The 21,947-nt window shown below is 36.1% G+C and overlaps 1 pseudogene; it reads right to left on the reverse strand.

Moving 5' to 3' along the window:
* The window catches only part of LOC108178867 (proteasome subunit alpha type-2 pseudogene), a 150,729-nt pseudogene that overhangs the window by 91,113 nt on the left and 37,669 nt on the right, over window positions 1-21,947 (reverse strand).

Raw genomic sequence — 21,947 nt, forward strand, 5'->3', positions numbered from 1 at the left:
TGCCACAATATCTACCACTATAGCTTTACCTTATGAAGGATGTTGCATAGTTGGAACCATATAGTATGTAGCAATTTCAAACTGGCTGCTTCTTTCATTCATTAATTTATGTATATAATGTAATTATATATTACATTAATGTATATATTATTCTATATTAATACATCATATATTATAATATATATATTATATATATAATATATAATGCTAATATATAATATAATATATTATATTATATATTATTATATAATATATAAATATTATATAAATATAATATATAATATATTATATAATTATATTATATAATTATATAACATATAATTATATAATATATAATATTATATAATTATATATATATATTATATAATATATTATATTATATATTATATAATATATATAATATATTATATAAATATAATAATAATAAATAAATAAATAAATAAAATAATAAATATAATATATAAAATTATATAATATATATAATATTATATAATATATTATATAATTATATATTATATAAATATAATATAATATATAATAATATATAAATATTATATAAATATATATTATTATATATAACATATATGTATATGTTATATATATAATATTATATATTATATAATTATATGTTATATATAATAATATATATAATAATATATATAATATATAATAATATATATTGTATATTATATATAATATATTGTATATTATATATAATATATAATGCTAATATATAATATAATATATAATGATATATTATAATGGTATATTAATATATAATATATATTAACTTTTCTTCATGTCTTTTTGTGTCTTGATAGCTCTTTTCCTTTTAGCATTGAGTAATATTTCATTGCCTGGAGGTACCAATATTTATCCAATCACTTACCAAAGAACACTGATTTCAAGTTTTGACAGTTAAAAATAAAGCTACTATAAACATCAATGTGCAGTTTTTATATGGACATAAATTTTCTTTGGTTAAACACCAAAGAGCTAGATTGTTAGACTGAATGAAATGTGTCTGTTTAGTTTTATAGGAAATTTTTTCTAAAATGACTGTACCATTTTGTGTCCCCACCAGCCATACATGAGAGTTCCTATTGTTCCATATCTTTCTTAGCTGGTTGGTGCTGTATATGTCTTGGAATCTGAGAATTCTTTTTTTTTAATTTTGTTTAAGTTATACAGGTTTCATATATTTTGTATACACAGATTTAGGAACATAGTGGGATTTCCCCCTCCTACCTTGCCTCTCCATTCACATTCCAGCTTTTCCTCCTGCTCCCTCTCAGATTCCATTCTAATTTTTACCATGACCTATTTTCAGTATACTAATGATTGTATAGTTAATCCTACTTTAAATAAAGGTGTTCAACAAATAGTATGAAGAGTAAAAAACAAAACAGAACAAAACAAAATACCTTTCCTCAATGGAAGACACAAGGGCTATAAACACTTGTCTGTTCTCAAAATATCTGTTTCACCCCAATACTTTATATTTCAGATACTCTATTAGTAACATTGTATCAGGGGAAACATATTATCTGTCTTTCGGGGAATGGCTTATTTCATTAAGTATAATGGATTCCAGTAGTGACCATTTGTTGCAAAAGACAAGATTTCTTTTTTAAATATAGCTGAGTAGTACTCCATAGTGTATATATACCATAACTTCTTTATTCAGTCAACAGCTGAAGTACATCTGGGTTGATTCCATACCTTTGCTATCATGAATTGTGCTGTAATAAATGTGGGGATATAGATAGCTTTTTTTTTTTTGACAGCCAGAGTTACACAGTGAGAGAGAGAGAGAGAGACAGAGAGAAAGGTCTTCCTTTTTCTGTTGGTTTACCCCCCAAGTGGCTGCTACGGCTGGCGCGCCACGCTGATCCGAAGCCAGGAGCCAGGTGCCTCTTCCTGGTCTCCCATGCGGTTGCAGGGCCCAAGCACTCGGGCCATCCTCCACTGCCTTCCTGGGCCACAGCAGAGAGCTGGCCTGGAAGAGGAGCAACTGGGACAGAATCCAGTGCCCCAACCGGGACCAGAACCCGGGGTGCCAGCGCCGCAGGCAAAGGATTAGCCTAGTGAGCCATGGCGCTGGCCCAGATAAATCTTTCATATATTGATTTCTTTTGGTTTGGGTAAATACTCAGCAGTTGCATGGCTAGATCATATAATAGGTCTATATTCAGATTTCTGAGGTATTTCTATACTGTCTTCCATAGTGGTTGCACAGTTTACATTCCCTCCAGCAATGGATCAGGGTACCTTTTTTCTTATATCCCCACCAGCATTCATCATTTGTTGATTTTTGTATGTTAGCCAGTCTAACTGGAGAGAGGTGAAACCTCGTGTGGTTTTGATTTGCACTCCCTTATGGCCAGTGACCCTGAGCATTTCTGCAAGTGTCTGTTGGCCATTTGAATCTCCTCTCTTGAAAAATCCTTGTTTAAGCCTTTTGCCCATTTCTTCACTGGATCATTTGTTTTGTTGTTGTTGAATTTCTTGAGCTCTTTTTATATTCTGGATGTTAGTCCTTTATCAGTTGCAGAGTTTGCAAATATTTTCTCCCATTCTGTTGGTTGCCTCTTCGCTTTGCTGAGTGCTTCTTTTGCAGTGCCGAAGCTTCTCAGCTTGGTGTAATCCCATTTGTCAATTTTGGCTTCGATTTCCTGTGATTTTGGGGTCTTTTCCAAGAAGCCTTTGCCTATGCCAATGTCTTGTAGAGTTTACCCTATGTTCTCTAGTGATTTGGTGGAATTGGGTCATAGTTTTATGTCCTTGATCCATTTTGAGTGGATTTTTGTGTAAGGTGCAAAGTAAGGTCTAGTTTCATACTTATGCATGTGGAGGTCCAGTTTTCTAAGCACCACTTGTTAAAGAAACTGTCCTTGCCCCATGGGTTGATTTTTAGCTCCTTTATCAAAGATAAGTTGGCTGTAGATGCATGGATTAATTTCTGGAGTTTCTATTGTGTTCCATTAGTCTGCAAGTCTGTTTTTGTGCCAATACCAGGCTATTTTGATTATGACTGCCCTGTAGTTCATCTTGAAATTGGGTATTGTGATGCCTCTGGCTTTGTTTTTGTTGTATATGATTCAGATATTCTGGGTATCTTGTGTTTCTATATGAATTTTAGCATCATTTTTTTAGATGTAAGACAAATGTCATTGGTATGTTGATTGAGATCACACTGAATCTGTAAATTGGTTTTGGTAGTATGGGTATTTGTAAAGATTTATTTTATTTATTTGAAAGACAGAGTTACAGAAAGAGAGAGAGAGAGAGAGGTCTTCCACCTGCAGTTCACTCCCCAAATGGCTGCAATGGCCAGAACTGAGCTGATTCGAAGCCAGGAGCCAGGAGCTTCTTCTGGGTCTCCCACACAAGGCCAGGGACCCAAGGATTGGGCCATCTTCTACTGCTTTCCCAGGCCATACTAGAGAGATGGATCAGACATGGAACAGCCAGGACTCAAACCGGAGCCCATATGGGATGCTGGTACTGCAGATTGGGGCTTTAACCACTTGTGCCACAGTGCCACTCCCACAGTTTGGATAGTTTGATGATGTTGATTCTTCCAATTCATGAACATGGTAGATTTTTTCCTTTTTTAAATGTCGTCTTCAATTTTATCTTTAATGATTTATTCTAAGATATACAATTCTTTTTGGAGCTATTGTGAATGGGACATGCTTTCTCAGCTGTGATATTATCTTTGTACTCAAAGGCTTGATTTTTCTGTGTTGATTTTGTATCCTGCCACTTTACCAAACTCTTTTATTAGTTCCAATAGTGTCTCAGTGGAGTCTTTTGAATCTTCTATGTAGAGGATCATGTCATCTGCAAATAGGGATATTTTGATTTGATTTCTTCCTTTCCAATTTGTGTCCCTTTGATTTCTTTTTCTTGCTTAATGGCTCTAGCTGAAACTTCTGGGACTATATTAAATAGCAAAGGTGAGAGTGGGCATCCCTGTCTGGATCCAGATTTTAGGGGGAATGCTTCCAGCTTTTCCTCATTCATTAAGATGCTGGTCGTGGGTTTTTCATATATTGCCTTGATTATGTTGAGAAATGTTCCTTCCATACCCACTTTGCTTAAGCTTTTCATCATGAAAGGATATTGTATTTTATCAAATGCTTTCTCTGCATCTATTGAGATAATATATGTTTTTTTGTTCTTCAATTTGTTGATGTGATGTATCATATTGATAAATTTGCAAATGTTGAACCATGCCTATATACAAGGGATATATCCCACTTGGTCTGTGTAAATTTTTCTGATGTGTTGTTGGAAATGATTAGTTAGTATTTTGTTGAGTATTTTTACATCTATGTTCATCAGGGATATTGGTCTATAGTTCTTTCTCTGTTGAATCTTTTTTGGGTTTAGTTATTAAGGTGATGCAAGCTTCATAGAAGGCGTTTGGGAGGATTCCTTCCCATTCAATTGTTTTGAGTAGCTTGAGAAGAATTGTAATTAGTTCTTCTGTAAATGTCTGGCATAATTTAGCAGGGAAGACATCCAGTCCTGGGCTTTTGGGCTTTTCTTTGTTGGGATGGTCTTTTTTTAAAGAATTATTTATTTTACTTGAAAGTCACAGTTACACAAAGAGAAGGAGAGGCATAGAGAGAAAAAAAGAGAGCGGTCTTCCATTTGCTGGTTCACTCCCCAGATGGTTGCACAGGCCAGAGCTGCACCAATCCGAAGTCAGGATCTAGGAGCTTCTTCTGGGTCTTCCATATGGGTGCAGGGGCCCAAGGACTTGGGACCTCTTCTACTGTTGTCTCAGGATCAGAAGTGGAGCAGCCATGTCTCAAACTGGTGCCCATAAGGGATGCTGGCACTGCAGGTGGCACCTTTACCTGCTACGCCACAGCACCAACCCCATGAGCATCTTTATTACTGATTCAATTTCTGTCTTGATTATTGGTCTGTTTATGATTTCTATATCTTCCTGATTCAATTTTGGTAGGTTATATGTTTCTAGGAATCTATCCATTTCTTCTAGGTTTCCCAATTTATTGGTACACAGCTCTTTATAGTAATTTGATGATTCTTTTTATTTATGTTGTATCTGTTATTACATTTCCTTTTTCACCTCTCCTTTTTTTGGTGAGTTGGGCCAACAGTGTATCAATTTTGTTTATTAAAAAAAAAACTCACATTTCACCAATGTTTTATATTTTTGTTTTGATTTTGTTTATTTTCTAATTTTAATTAAAGATTTCTTTCTTCCTAATAAGTTTGGATTTAGTGTGTTATTGTTTTATTAGTTTCTTGAGATGTATTTATAGCTCATTTATTTGGTACCTTTTCAGTTTCTTCATGTAGACACTAATTGCTATAAGCTTCCCTCTTCATACTATTTTTGCTGTATCCTGTAAGTTTTGATATGATGTATTATTATCTTCATTTGTTTCCAGAAAATTTTGAATTCTCTTTAATATCTTTTATGACCCTCCATTCATTCAGGAGTATGTTGTTCAGTTTCCATGTGTTTGTATATTATCTAGAGGTTCTTTGAGTTGTTGATTTCCAGCCTTATTCCATTGTGGTCAGAGAAGATGCATGGAAAGATTTCGATTTTTTTTTTTAAATTTGCTGCAACTTGCTTTGTGGAATAGAATATAGTCTATCCTACAGAAAATTCTATGCACTGACAAGAAGAAAGTGTTTTCTGCCCCTGTGGGATGAAAGGTTCTGTAGATACCTGTTAGGCCCATTTGGTCTATAGTGTGGATTAACTCTGTTTTCTTTCTTGCTGATTTGTGTCCGGTTGATCTGTACCTTGCTGAGAGGGTATTGAAAGCCCCAGTCACTATTGTATTAGAGTCTATGTCTCCCTTTACGTCCTTTAACATTTTGTTTAAATAGCCAGGCACCCTGTAGTTGGGTGTGTATACATTTATTTTTGTCACATCTTCCTGTATAATTGATCCCTTAATCATTACATAGTGCCCTTCTACATCTCTTTTAACAGTTTTTATGTTAAAGTCTATTTTGTCTGATATTAGGATGGCAACAACAAATCTTTTTGGTTTCTCTTGACATGGAATATCTTTTTCCATCCTTTCACTTTCAATCTGCATGTAGCTTTGTTTGGTGTTGTTATATATTTCTTATAAACAGCAATTAGATGTGTTTTCTTTTCTAATACATTCAGCCTATCAGAATCTTTTAACTGGAGAGATCAGGCCATTTACATTCAAGGTGACTGGTGATAAATAACAGTTTAACCTGCCATTTTCCCCTAAATATTCCTATTGGTTACTTTGAATTTCTTTTGTACTTCTACTTGGGGCTTTTCTGCCTTCTCATTCATTCATAATGATGTCTATCTTTCTGTGTTTCAGTGTGTAGCATATCCTTAAGCATCTTTTGTCATGCTGGATGAGTTGTGACAAATTCTTTCAATTTCTGTTTGTTACTGAAAGTCTTTATTTCACCTTCATTCATGAATGTGAGCTTTGCGGGGTACAGTATTCTGGGTTGACAGTTTTTTTTTTCTTTTAATACTGGGGCTATATCTTGCCATTCCTTGCTAGCCTGTAGGGTTTCTGATGAGAAATCAGTTGTGAGTGTAACTGGAGATCCTCTGAAAGTAATCTGGCATTTGTCATATGCACATTTTAGAATCTTTTACTTATGTTTAACTGTGGAAAGTTTGACTACAATGTGGCATAGTGAAGATCTTTTTTGGTCAGTCTTTTAGGAGTTATATGTGCTTCTTCTACTTAGCTGTCCCTTTCTTCCTCCATATTGGGAAGTTTTCTGTAATTATTAAACTATATATGTTTTCTAGTCCATTCTCTCTTTCCATACCTTCAGTATCTCCTAAGACTTGTACATTGGGTCATTTGAAAGTATCCTATAGATCTCTAACACTATTTTTAAGTTTTCTATTTTCTTCTCTTTCTTTTATCTGATTGTAAGATTTCTAAAGATTTATCTTCTAGTTCAGATATTCTTTCTTCTACCTTGCCAAGTCTGCTGGTAAGTCTTTCCATCATGTTTTTTATTTGGTCTATTGAATTCTTCATTTTTAATATTGCATTTTGATTTCTCTTTAAAATCAATTTCGTGGGAAAAATTTTCATTCATTCATGTCATGTATGGATTTTTTAGCTCATGAATTTGCTTCTGATTATTTTGACTAATCCTGTGATTATTTTTTTGAATTCTATTCTGACATTTCCTCAATCTCTTCATCTTTGCGTTCTAATATTGAAATGTTCTTGTGTTTCTTTGAGGGGGTCACTCTGCCTTCTTTATTCTTTTTCTTGAATTTCTGCATTTATGTTTCATCTGTGGATATTTTTTGTTTTTGTTTTTATTTTTCTTCTGGTGGATATTATCTTTGGGCTGTGCTTCTGTGCCTTAGTGGAATGTCTGCTTTTTCAGTGAATACCAAGAGGTGTGTGGTGGTGCGGCCATGGAGTTCTAGTCAATGCTCTGGGGAGGGACGAGTTTCCAGGGTAACAACCAAGTTGGGAGTGGCAGAACTCAATACCCAACTACACCCTACACCTTCTCATCTAACCACTGAGTCCCTAGGTCTCAGCATACAATGCTCCCACAGTTGCTGGGTCTAGAGGTTTCTTTCTTCCCTGCCAGTCTGTTCATCAACAGAAAGGCAGAGCAGCCTTGGTGTTTTAACACTGGGAGTCTGCTCGTGGGACTGTCCCACTGTTCAGCATAGCTGCGCAGTGACCTCCCAGCTAGGCTCAAAGACTGTGGGGACCGCAGACCTGTTCCCTCTGCAAGACACTACTGGTCGAATGCTGCTGCCTGTTCTCCAGTGCCACCAGCACTGTTAATCAGGCATTCTGTCTCAGCTAACTATCATGGAGACTTCTGAAGCTGCTTCTCCCTTAATCCAAAGTGGCGCCTGCACTCTCTCAGCTGGACAATGGGTATTGTTCTGGGGCAATCTGGGTGGAACCAAACGTTCCTTCTCCACTTCCACTGGGTCCACAAGTACCCACCAGCAACCATCAGTCCCTATGGCTCCAGTCTGTATCCACTCCATGTTCTCCCCTAGGCTCTATCAGCACGGGTCCCCACAGCTGGCCTCATCTCTGCCTACAAACTGTTGCCCACACTGGATTTCCACCATCACAGCTCCACTCATGATTGTGCTGTGCGTTAGCACCATTCCCACAAGTTCATGCATGCATTTCACCTTTTCCCATGGGAATTCCCTTGCAGTTTTCTCTCCTATACTTTTCTTTTCATTGTTTATCCTTAGCCCTGCTAACATGTTGCTCCCTAATCCGCTATGTTTTCCTCCCCTGGAATTTGAACATTCTGAGATTTGCACTGTTAACTCCTCATTTTCTTAATTTGCATTTTTAAAAATTTATTTATTTTATTTGAAAAACAGAGTTATACAGAGAGAGGCAGAGACATGGAGAGAAAGATCTTGCATCTGCTGTTTCATTCCCTAAATAGCTGCAATGGCCAGGGCTGGAACAGTTTTAAGCCAGGAGCCTGGAACTTCATCCACATCTTCCACTTGTGTGGCAGAGGCCCAAACACTTGGGCCATCTTTCACTGCTTTTCCAGGCACATTAGCAGGGAGTTGGACCAGAAGTGGAGCAACTGGGAATCAACTTGCACACATAGGATGTGGGCCTCAGAGGCAGCGGCTTACTCAGCTAAGCCACACCACCTCCCCCACTGATTTGGACACATGATGTAGAATATCTTTCTATTTGGTTATTTACCACCTGTACATCTTCTTTAGTTAGATGTCTGTTAGTCTTTGGCCCAGTTTTAAATCAGGTTGTTTTCCTGATTTTAAACTGCTGTGTTTTAGTAATCTTCATATATTTTGGATAATGGTCCTTTATCAGATGTTTTTCTATTTTTAAATATTTTCTCCCAGGCTATAGATTGCCTTCTCATTCTCTTGTCAGTGTCTTTCACAGAGTAGAGATTTTTAATTTTATTTATTTAAAATTTTTAACTTTAAATTTTAATTAATTAATAGATTAATTAATAGATTAATAGATTAATAATTAATAGATTCTAAGAATATAGTGGTATTCCTTCCCTCCATCCTCACAACCCTCCTTTCTTGTCCCTTTCATTTTTAAAAATTTTTTTAGATAATATATTTTAGATTATATTACAGTAAAAAGGCTTAATACTTGACCAAAAAGAAGTTTAGCCAGTGAAAAGTAAAAAGATCCTGGTTTAGTGGAAATATAAACAATAGCTATAAACAATAATTGAATGGAAAAATGACTATTTCTCACATATACAGTATATTTTAAATTATTAACAGTATAGTAATATAATTATTTTAACCATTGGTTTTACAAAAGTATAAAAAATGTTTTACAAAACTATATTTGCAGCAATATTTATATACATAGACATTTCTTCCTCTTTTTTTTTTTTAATTTTAACTCCCACTTATAAAGGAGAACTTCCAGTATTTGTTTTTCTATGTTGGGCTTATTTCATTCAACATCATGTCCTCCAGTTGTATCCAGTTTGCTGAGTTTCTTTCTACTTCATAGCTCAACAATATTCTATGGTATCTAATCACCACATTTTCTTTATTCATTCAGCTGATGATGGACAGCTTGGTTGATTCCATATTTCAGCTAATGTGAACAGTGCTGCTATAAACATGGTGATGCAGGTATCTCTTTGATTTTCCATCTGTCATTTCATAGATTTCCTTCATTTCAGGATCTAATTCTGGAGGAACATTGTGTTCTTTTGGAGGCATCATGTTATCTTTATCCTGGTAAGTTGTGTTTTTATTTTCCTTTGCTTAGAATATCTTTATCTTTAAAATACTATTTGAAAGGTAGAAAAATAGATAAGGAGAGAGCAGAGAGATCTTCCATCCACTAGCTCACATCCTGAATACCTGTAACAGCCAAGGTTCGGCCATACCAAAGCCAGGAGCTCCATCTGGGTCTCCCATGTTGGTGACAAGGACCCAAGCGCTTCGCCCATCATCTGCTACCTTCCCAGTTACATTAGCAGGGAGCTGTATTGGAAACAAAATCGCTGTGATATAGACTGCATTGCAATATGGGATGTGAGCATCCCAAATTGCAGCTTAACCTGTTGTATTATAGTGGCTGGTCCTGTAGGATCCATTTGTAATAGAGGGTATTGAAGTCATCATTTATAACAGTGGGCTCATCTCTTTATTTTTCCAGTTCTGTCAATTTTTGCCTTATGTATTTTGGCTCACTATTGTTTGGTGTATATTCATAAGAATGTTATGTTTTCATAGAATATTCCTATATCATCATATAGTGCACTTCTTTATATTTTCCATGTTCCGAAGAATGCTATGTCTGAAGTTAGTACTTATTTAGAATTGAGTATGGATATTTATAATATATTTTTTCCTAAAGCCATGGCTTTAATAACAAAAAAATCCTTCACATGCTCAAAATTCATACGATAAAGATAATTTTTCTTCAAAAGCAACATACACGTGTCTTACTTGTCCTGTAATTCTAGTCTTTTAGTACAAATTCTGGTTTTTCTTATTTCTGAAATTCTGTCCAGGAAGATGATTATGTCTGATTGCACTACTTATTCTCAAACATGATGATATATATTTATTTTTAAATTTACTTGACTTTTTGATAGCATTTATTCACTTCTCTGATAGATGACTGTGATACTACCCTGATTCACTTTCCTTTCTGCCCCCTTTAGTTATTCAGTATTTTTATACTGGTTAACACTCAACTTCAAATCATACTCAGTTTCTATTTCTTCTCCTATTACCATAGAAAAGATCTCTTGTTTTTCTTTTTTAGCTTTTAATTTCTAATTATTTTTAACAGATTCAATATGATTTGTAGGTAAAATTCTAAGTACAAAATGATATCCCCTTTCTCCCTCTCTTTCTCCCACCCTCTTTCCTTCTCTTTTTTTTTCTGTAAGTTTTTTACATAACATTTTTAATTCACATTACAGTACAAAACAAAAAGATCTATAGTGGTAATATAGACAATGGCTATAAATGATCATTGAGTGGAAAAATGAACATTTCACCCATATACAGTAAATTTTAAAGTTGTCACAGTTCATTAAAACTATAGTAATATATTCTTAACCATTAGTTTAATAGTGTTATAAAAAATTTTTATAAAACTATATTTGCAGCAATATTGGTACATATAGACTTCTTTCTTTTTCTTCTCTTTCTTTTTTGTTTGTTAAGTTTTAGCTCCCACATGTAAGGGAGAATATGTGGTATTTGTCCATCTTTGTTTCCAGCTTATATGCTTACTATCCATTCATGACTTATCCAGCTTGAACTTTATTTCTTTTCAATCAAGGATTTAATATTAAAAAAAATCTGTAATTATTGAAATCTCCCTTTCTGCTCTAATCCGAGTTAGTCATTCTTTAATGTCTGAATGGCCAGTACCTGGAAGTTCAATGATTGTTGTTTCGGTTGCACACACAACTTACATCATTCTCTGCCTTGTTTTCCTCCCAAAATTTGTATGCTTACATGTGAAGATAATTCCAAGAGAGAGTGAAAATGCCTTCATCATGATTAGACTGTGGACTGCTTGGCTAGATATAGAATTCCACGTTGAAAGTAACTTTCCTTCTTGGTCAGCATCTATTGTTGTCCAGGCCCACTCTCACTGAGACATGCATTGCCCTATAAATTTGTTTTTTTATGTACTCAACTATCCCTGTGTCCTTGGACTCTTTCAGGATGTGTTTTTCCTTAGTGTTCCAAGATTCCACAATGAGATGTCTCATTTACAAAATTCTCTGTATGCTTTCATAGGCCAAAGTTTCTCACCTAGAGTTTATTTCTGCTTGAGAAATTCCTTTAATGCTTCTTATGCAGCATGTCTTTTCATGATGAATTCTCTAAGTTTTTGTCAGCCTGAAGTTTTTATTCCCTTTAATTTTTGAAATACATTTTCCTGTGCATGTAATTTATTCTCTTTAAGCATTTCAGAATGTTAATCTACTATCTTGTTGCATGTAGAGTTTATGATGAAAAATCTATAATCCTTATCCTTGTTCATCTATAGATAATATAATTTATTATTATATTTATATAGTATATTCATACATAATTTAATTATAATAAAATTACTCTGATTGGCATTCAAGATTTTCTTTCCTCCTTTGCTTTTCAGCAATTTCTATATATATGCTCAAGTATGCTCTATTTTTTTGGCATTTGATCAGCTTGGTGTTCTTGGTACTTCTTTGATTAGTGCTTTTGTGTCTATTGTTAAATTTAGAAAAATATCAACTACTTTATTCTCCCAGTTACTCTCATGCTTTTCCTAGGATTCCAATTATGCAAATATTAGATCATTTGCTATGGCCCCACAGCTCCTGGATGCTCCATTCTATTTCAGAAATATATTTCACTCTCTCTACCCCCAATGCATTTCTCTTTAACATCTTTGACTTCATGAATCCTTTTCTAGTTTTATTACCTCAATTGATCATCCTATTAAATATAGTTTTCATCTCTGTTACTGTGTTTTTATCTCTAGCATTTCTATTTGGTTCTTTCATGATTTTCCTATCTGTCTAGTAAAATTATGTAACTGATCTATGTATTGTTTATATTTTTCATTAGTGTCTTTATTTATAATAATATCTAATTTATTTTCCCTATAAGTTAGTTCCAATGTTTGTGTCATATGTGAGTATATACTTAGCTCAGGCTGCCATAATAAAATACCATAGACTATGTGATGCAAACAACGGAATGTTATTTTCTGACAATTATTGAGGCTGGAAGTCCAAAGTCAGAGTGCCAGGATAGTCAGCTTCTGCTGAGGGCTCTTTTACTGATTTGTAGATGGCCACTTTCTTGCCATGCCTTCACAAGGTGGAGGAGAGGAGTTCTCTCTTTTACTGTTTTAATGACCATGGTCATATCACATTGAGGCATCCTAACTTTTCTTTTAATATTTATTTCCTTTCTTTGGAGAGAGAGAGAGAGAGAGAGAGAGAAACTTTCATCTGCTGGTTTACATGCCAAACGGCTGCGAAGGCTAGTGCTGGGACAAGAACAGAAGTCTAGGACTTGAGTTAGACAGTGAGAGAGAGAGACAGAGAGAAAGGTCTTCCTTTTCTGTTGGTTCATCCCCCAAATGGCCGCTACGGCCGGCACACTGTGCTGATCTGAAGCCAGGAGCCAGGTGCCAGGTGCTTCCTCCTGGTCTTCCATGCGGGTGCAGGGCCCAAGCACTTGGGCCATCCTCCACTGCCTTCCTGGGCCACAGCAGAGAGCTGGACTGGAAAAGGAGTGACTGGGACAGAATCTGACGCCCTGACCGGGACTAGAACCCAGGGTGCCAGCACAGCAGGCGGAGGATTAGCCTAGTAAGCCACGGTGCCGTCCACACTCTTTCTACTCATGAGATTCTTGCAATTGGTGGCAGAACCTTAAACACTTAAACTTCATTAAATATGTATTTATTTTAAAGACAGAGTGACTTAGAGAGAAGGAGAGAGAGAAAGAGATCTTCCATCATCTGGTTCGTTCTCCCAAATAGTTACAATTGCCAGGGCTGGGCCAGTCTGAAGACAGGAGTTTGGAACTCCATCCATGTCTCCTACATAGGTGGCAGGGGTCCAAGCACTTGGGCCATCTTATGCTGCCTTCTCAGGCGCATTAGCAGAGAGCGCAATCAGAAGTGGAGAAGCTGAGACTGGAATGGGCAATAACATGACATGCAAACAACAACACAGGCTGTGGCTTAACTTGTGCTGAAACGCTGGACCTAGCCTCATTTAGGCTTAATTACCTCTTAAGGAAGCTATTTCCAGATATAGTCAAATTGAAGGTTAGGGTTTCAGTGTGGAAACTGGAGGGGGGGGGGCAAATAATTCATTCCATAGCACTGAATCTAATTGTAATAATTGCTTTTTTTGCCTTTTAAGTATATTTTTTTATTGGAAGTTGGACACTTTATTGAAAACAGGGCACTTTTTAATGAGTTAAATGTTTTATCTTTGACAATGAGCATGCCTTTTTTCTACTTGGCCCTATAGTTTGGGAGTTTGTGTTTATCTAGTTTGCTGGTGGGCTGGGTAAACAAGGACTTCAAGTTCCTGTGATTCCTTGTGTTTAGGATGCAGGCTAGTGTGCTAGAGGGTTTCTCTCAATGTCTCTTTGCTTGGCTTCAGATCTTCCCTTCACTTTGCTTCTCAAAGAGAATCCGCTGTATGCAGCTCTTCCAGATGGGCTCTGTAGTTATTTGAGCTACATGCTTGTGAATGTGGTGTAGGGAGTGGTGGAGAGGAGAGTCTCTAATGTTCTGATGCAGTCTCAGTTTTATTCAGGAACTGTGACCTGGGATGTTAGGAGTATGGCCTTCTGATTATCCGCCCCCCCAATTATCTACCCCCTGGGTAGAATCTGTTTCCTCCTCCTTTTCTCCTCTCACAGCTGCAGAGTGTCACCCTTCTCCTGAGACTCCAGCTTTGTTGTCCTCCTCCTGCAGAGTTAGGCTTCTGTTTCATGCGGGAGTTAGAGGAGATGCCTTTACTAGAAGTTCAGCTGTGCAAATTCTTCCCCAGCCAACACGATGAAGGATTTCACAATATTTCCCAGTCTTCTGTGATCACAGGCCCCTATTTGTGGAGAAAAAGCCTTCGAGAGATTATGAGTTCCAGGGGCTCACATTAGCTCATTTGTGGCTTTTAGCAAGTCATTAACAACCTTATTTGCCTCACCTTCCTGGCTTATATGGTACCCAACGATATTTTTCCCGGGTTAGCAATTTCTTGGGTCCTGTTTCTCCCTGCAGGATTCTGCCTCTGCTCAGTTTATAGGTTTGTGATTACCCTAAACTCAGTTATTTAATGAGTTCAATAAAAGCTATTAATTTTGAGTTTGCATGGCAATTTTTTGTTGTAACACTGGGAGCAATGTTCTTTCTAGTTTCCTGTATCTTTAATCTCCTAATTACATGCTTAAGTGTGTCACTGTTTTTTCTTTCAATCTGAAGATTCAAGACTTGGAGCTCTGGGATGACATTTTGAATTACAGTCGCTTATATTATCACTTCTATCCTTTGGAATTTCTAGTTTCTATTTCCTTTCTATTTGTTTTCTCTACAGAAGTGTCAATTTCACATTTCGGTTCTTTGAGAACCGAAGCATAATGTTTATGCAATAAGATCCACTCCTTGTCATATACAGTTTTGTGATCTTTGACAAATGTATATAGTGGTGTAAGTATCATTATAATCAAAATGGTGATTAGTAAAAGTTTCCTTTGTCCTTCATAGTGCAGCTCCTGTACCCACTTCCAGCTCCTGGTAATCACTTATCAGGTTTCTGTGCATATAGTTTGGCCAGTTTGAGTGTGTCATAATTAAATCTCATTTTTCTACTTCTCCTAATATATTTAAATTTTATCCTTGTTGTATCATTAATGAGTGGTATTCTGTTTTGTGGATACACTGTATTTTGCATTTAATTTCATTTAGAATGAATTTGCAAGTTGAAGGATATTTGGGTATCTTCTAGCTTAAATGTTTTGCTTATATGGGCTTTTGTGTAACAATACACAATTTTTAAAATTTTTAAAGATTTATTTATTTGAAAAGCAGAGTTAGAGAGACAGAGATATCTTCCATCCCCAGGTTCACTCCCCAAATGGGTGGGCCAGGCTGAATTCAGGAGCCAGTGCTCCTCCAAGTCTCTCATGTGGTTGCAGGGGCCCAAGAACTTAGACTGCCCTCTGCTGTTTTCCCAGGCACATTAACAGGGAGCTGGATTGGAAGTGGAACAGCTGGGATTCAAATTGGTGCCCATGATGGGGGAGGGTGCTAGAACTGTAGGCCTTGGTTTTAACCTGCTGAACCACAGCACTTGCCCCAACAATATACAATTCAAAATAAAAAGTAACATTTTAAATATTAATTCCTAAGATATTTACATGGTCTTTAAGCATTCTTTTTATTTCACAGTGTTCTGCCTAGTTTTATGAGTAGGATATCTTTTCAAATGCCTCTGAAGATACCAATGAGAGTTTTAATAATATAAAACATTTTCTTTTCTTTGAATTTCTTGTTTCTTTTGGAGTGATTCTTTCTGGTTAATTATCCTAGGTCCATTATTTTGTAGTCTTCTTCAAAATTCTAATTTTTTTCATTGCCCACATTGTTTTATAAATTAGGCAATTAAAATTTGTTTGTACCCTCACATAGATTAGAATGACCATTATTAGGATAAGTATTTGGTGCTGCAGTTAAGATGTTGTTTGGGATGCTTGCATCTCCTATCAGAGTGCCTGAGTCTGAGTCCCAGCTTTGCTTCCAATTCCAGCTTTGTGCTAATGAGCACCTGGAGGGCAGCAAGTAGTGGTTCAGCTGCTTGGGTCCCTGCCTTCCACATGGGAAACTTGCATTGAGTTTTGGGGTCCTGGCTTCTGCCTGGCACAGTACCACCACTTGTGGGCATTTGGGGAGTGAAACACTAAATGGATAATCTCTCTCTCTTTTCTAACTTTTTCTCTGTCTCTGAGCCTTTCAAATAAACAAAAATAAAATTAACAAAAACAAAAACAAAAAAACAGGTGGCATAGTGGGTGAAGCCACTGCCTGTTATGTAGGCATACCCATATGGGTGCCGATTCATGTCCTTGCTACTCCATTTCCAATCCAGCTCCTTTCTAATGGCCTGGGAAAAGCAGTGGAGGATGACCCAAAAGTTTGGGCCCCCCCTTACTCATGTGAGAGACCCAGATGAAGCTCCTGGCTCCTGGCTTTGGCTTGGCTCAGCTCAGGTGATTATAGCCATCTGGGGAGAGAAACAGTGGATGGAAAATCTTTCTTTCTCCCTTTCCCTCTGTAACTCTGACTTTAAATAAATAAAAGGGAAAAGATAATAAGATACTGATGAAATAAAAAAATACTAGTGAAATGTGGAGAAAAAAGAACCCATGGAGGGACTATTGATTGATATAGATCTTATGGAGAGCAGTATAGAGGATCCTAAAAAGTTAAAAATCAGACTACCATATGATGCAACAATCTCTTGTCTGGGCATATATCTAGAGGAAAGGAAATCAATACCTTGAAGTTATAACTATGCTCTCATGTCCATCAGAGCATTATTCACAATTGCCAAGTATGCATCAAGAAATAAATTTATATATATATATATGCATGTGTATGTGTTGTACATGCACACACTTATACACACTTGTACACAGTATAATACATATCTGTCATATAGGAGCATATTTGTATGTAGGAACATTGTAAATACAACTATTTTTAAGCAAGTATATGTGTGTAAGTGTGTATTGAGAGAGAAAGAGAGGGACTTAAAAGGAAATATATTCTGCCATTTGTGATAACATGGGGGAACCTGGAAAATATTCTGCTAAGTGAAATAAGCTACACACAGAAAGACAAATACTGCGTTATCTACATATAAATGGAATCTTACAGAACTGAATTTAGAGAAGTAGAGAGTAGAATGTGGATATCAAAAGATGGGGGGTGGGGTACAGTGGGAAATGGAGAAATATTGTTAAAGGGTACAAAATTTCAACAATACAGGAGAAGTAAGTTTCAGAGCTATATTGCACATATTGGTTACTGTCAATAAAGATGTATTATATATTTCAAATTGATAAAGAAATTGATTTTAAATATTGTCACCACAAAAAAATGACAAGTGATGTGATGACAATGTTAGCTTGATTTAATCATTCTTCTCTCCCTCCCTCTCTCTCTCTCTCTCTCTCTCTATATATATATATATATATGTCAAAACATCACGTTGAACCCTGTAAATATATATAATTACTATCTGTCAATTTAGAATACTTCAAGAGATGATTATATAAAGACATGAAGATGTTAACTTTTGTGACTGTGGCGATCTTTTCACTATGTGTATATGCACCTAAATAGCGTGCTATATATTTTAAATACATAAAATTAAAAACTAGTCATGTGTGTCTTCCATATATGTTCATAAAATCTGTATATTGAGAGGATGGGTAGATCAGAGTTTAAATATACAACCTTAAACATACAAATTTCTGATTAATCTCCCTATTTTAAATTCCATAATTCCTTCTAAATTTTCTACATGGAGTTTCTCTTTGAAGTTATATTTCCATGGGTTTACCTTATAATCTTTTTATCCACATGGAGAACCCAATGAACCAACAAAAAATAAGAAGCATCATGTTGAGGAGAAATAGCTTGGCTCATGAAAAGTTCAGGGTAAGGACTTGCAGTAACTTTGACATTTGGCACTTCACCAAAAACTTAGACTTGAAATTCTATCACCAGGACAGTTGGATGTCTCACAGACAGGAGGTAAGGATATGTCTAGACAGGTATGCCTTCCCCATGGGACAGAGACCAATTCCTAAGTGAAGCCTCAGATGCACTAAGCCATTCATTCTTCGATGCTTTCCTATCACTATTGGATTTTCTCTTCTTTGGCCCAGGAGTATGGAAAGAAGGGTAGAATCCGTTCTTAGCTATATGTATGCAAATGTTGATTACCCCAGCCAATTTCTACTGAAGTCATATCTACTTTATCATTTTCTTCATAGTTCTTTATACTTTTGTGGTCTTGTTAACCTTTATTATGGAGTCAAAAGTAGGAGAAAGGAAGGTACCTGTCTTCATTCCTCTTCTGTGAACTAGAAATTACTAGTTGGGATTTAAAATGTTATTTAAGATATTTATGTATTGAATTATTTATTGAAAATTTATATAGGCAAAATGTATACACCACATACTGTTCAGGAGTCAGAAATTTAAAAATGAATTAAACATTATTTTCTCTCAAGGAATTCATGGATAACTGTAGATGATAAATATGTGAGTAAATGAGTATCACACACTATACCTCAGCCTGTTATCAAACTAAATAAAAGCTATAAGGAGAGGATTTTCTAATAAATTCATCACCTACTGAGAAATTAATTTGCAAAAACTATTAGTTTAACATGACAGTTCTCAAAGCTGTCTTCCCAAACCTGGGAAGTTTCTAAATCAGAATCTGCTACAGTTAGTCTCAGACATTTGTTGTTGTTTATTTAAAATCTCCATTTAGACCAGATGCTCTATTAGGTTTGGCTACCTTTGCTTTGAGCACATCCTTCCATTCTCACAAAGTTATAGTTCCTCCCTATTGCTTACAGCTATAGTTCCTCCCTATTGCTGAAATGCTTGCCTTGACATTGCAGCCAACAACTATATTTTCAAGACTACTCTCCTTAACCAAACTCTTTGAGTCCAATTTGGCATCTCATTATTCCTAATGGTATATTTCAATAATCTTTTTCTTCCCATGAAATTCTAGTTCCTCTTCATTTCCTCTTGTCATATCTAGTATTCCAATCTCATTCCTGCATATATATACTTTCCCAATAGACTATGATTTGTCAGCCTTTTTAGCTTTCAACATATATTCCTATCACTTATTAAACATCTACTATGTGATAGAAATCATGGAATGTACATGGATAAATGAACCACGGTCCCTGAATATGGAGAAATTTCAGGCTAATGGTAAAAGAGACAATGATATAACATATTACAGTATGGTAATTGATATTTGAGATGATTCTTGGAGGATGTGTTTAACTTATGCAGGTAAGAAAGCTAGTGAAGTTGGAAAACGTAGTTTAGGCAGAAAGAAGAAAATGAACAAAGCCTAAGAACTGAGCTAGAAATGTTTTTTTTTTTTTATTTGAAAGGCAGAGATACAGAGAGAGAGAAAGGAGAAAGACAACACACACACACACACACACACAGACAGAGAGAGATCTCTTTCATCTGTTAGTTCATTCACCAAATGGCTGCAACCACCAGGGCTGGGCCAGGTAGAATTCAAGTGCCTAGAGCTTCTTCTGGGTCTTCCATGTGGGTGGCAGGGCCTCAAGCACTTGGGCCATTCTCTGCTGCTTTCCCAGGCACATTAGCAGGGAGCTGGATCAGAAATAGAGCAGCTGGGACTCTAACCAGTGCCCATGTGGGATGCTGGTGTTGCAAGTGGTGGCTTTACCTGCTATGCTACAATGCTGGCCCCAAGAATATGTTATTAGGGTCATTACAATTAGAACACATGCGTATATGCCAAGTTCACCAAGAGTGATTAAAATTGAGAATTTAAAATGGGAAGATCATTAAGGGCTTTGTAGGTCTTTGTAAGGAATCTTACAAGAAATGGGAAGCCACCAGAGGATTCTAAGATCAGGTAAAGACACAATCAACTTGCACTTTATAAATTTGTATCTCTAATGGAAATATAGAGAGTGGATTTTATTTTGTGAGTCTAGACAAAGAGCAAGTAGGGACAATTATAGTAGCAGACATGAGAGATGTTGGAGCATTTGCACCCTCTGCGTCAAGGTGTTGGCAGTGCAGATTCAGATGAATTTGAGGCACACTAAAGTAAATTAAAAAGAAAGGCGGGAATGAATTCAAGAGGGTCAATGAGAACTTGGGTTATTGGTAGAATTATTCTTGGAGAAATAGAATCTTGGATCAGAACACACAGAAAAAGTGTTGACTTCCAAATTCGATTGTAAGACACACATACTTTCAAATTTAGATATCTAGTAGTCAGTTGAATATATATCTAAAGTTTCTATGAAAAATCAGGGTGAAGCTACTGATATGTGATGGAATACGAGTGGGTGGAATGTGAAGAATCAAGAAGCATGAAAAAGAGGCAATGTTTATTATAGAAGTCATGTCAGGGATGAGCATTTGATCAGCAGTTAAGACAACTGACCCATATTGGCATATCTGGATTCAATTCCTGGTTATAGCTCTAAATTCCAGGCTCTTGCTAATACAGACACTGGGATGCAGAGGTGATGGCTTACATAACTGAGTTCTTGCTGCCCACATGGAAGACCTGGATTGAGTATCCTACTTTCGGCTTCAGCCCAAGCTCAAGCCATGTGAAACATAGACATTTGGGGAGTTAACCAGCAGATGAGAGCTACTTGTTTATATCTCTCTCTTTCTCTCTCCCTCAAATTATAATAATAATAGAAAAATAAGTCCTGGGAGAGGAGAATCTCAAGAAATCAAAGATAGTCAAATTTGAAATTTGGCCACCGTAAAACTTAAAAGCACTAACAAATTTATAAAATTTAGAAGGAATTTATTGGCCATCTCAGTATGAGCAATTATAGTGGAGTGGTGAAAGTGAAATTAATGGCCCGGAAGGGCAGTGGAGGATGGCCCAAGTGCCTGGGCCCCTGCACCCACATGGGAGACCGGGAGGAAGCTCCTTGCTCCTGGACTCGGATAGGTGCATCTCCAGCTGTTGCGGCCATTTGGGGAGTGCACCAATGGAAGGAAGACCTTTCTCTCTGTCTCTCTCTCTCTGTCTATAACTCTAGCTGTCAAGTAAATAAAGACAAGAAAGTTAAATTAAAATGCAATGGATTGAAGAAATAAAAATATATGAGAAAACAAGGACAATGAATGGAGAAACTCTGTCAAGGTCTGCTGAGAATGGGAGAGGGAGGAAGTATGAAAGTAGTGGTTCAGATTTTATATGTTAGTTTGTTTCTTAAGATGTATGAGTTTGGGGCAAGTTTATGTATTAAGAAAAGCAACAGTGAAAGGAACTGTGGAGAAGAAAATGGCTGAAGAAAGAATATCTGAGCAGGTGGGAAGGAAGTGGATGCAATATGAAGCCACTGGAAAAGAAGTATCTCTTAACACTGATTTTCAACTGCTAAGGAAACAAAAAATTTGTGAATTTTAATTTCATCTATTGAACCTAAGTTAGTTTGCAATATAAACAAAGCATTAGAAAATAATAAATAGATACTGTATTTTAAACTTTGTTAAATTCTATAAAATCTTACTGGGTTATATTTGTTATATATAGGGAAAGATCAGATGATTTTAATATGTCTTTGGTAGAAATCAGGTTTGGGGATGTGGACTTAG

The sequence above is a fragment of the Oryctolagus cuniculus genome, chromosome 5 (assembly GCF_964237555.1).
Source record: "Oryctolagus cuniculus chromosome 5, mOryCun1.1, whole genome shotgun sequence".
Taxonomy (NCBI): domain Eukaryota; kingdom Metazoa; phylum Chordata; class Mammalia; order Lagomorpha; family Leporidae; genus Oryctolagus; species Oryctolagus cuniculus.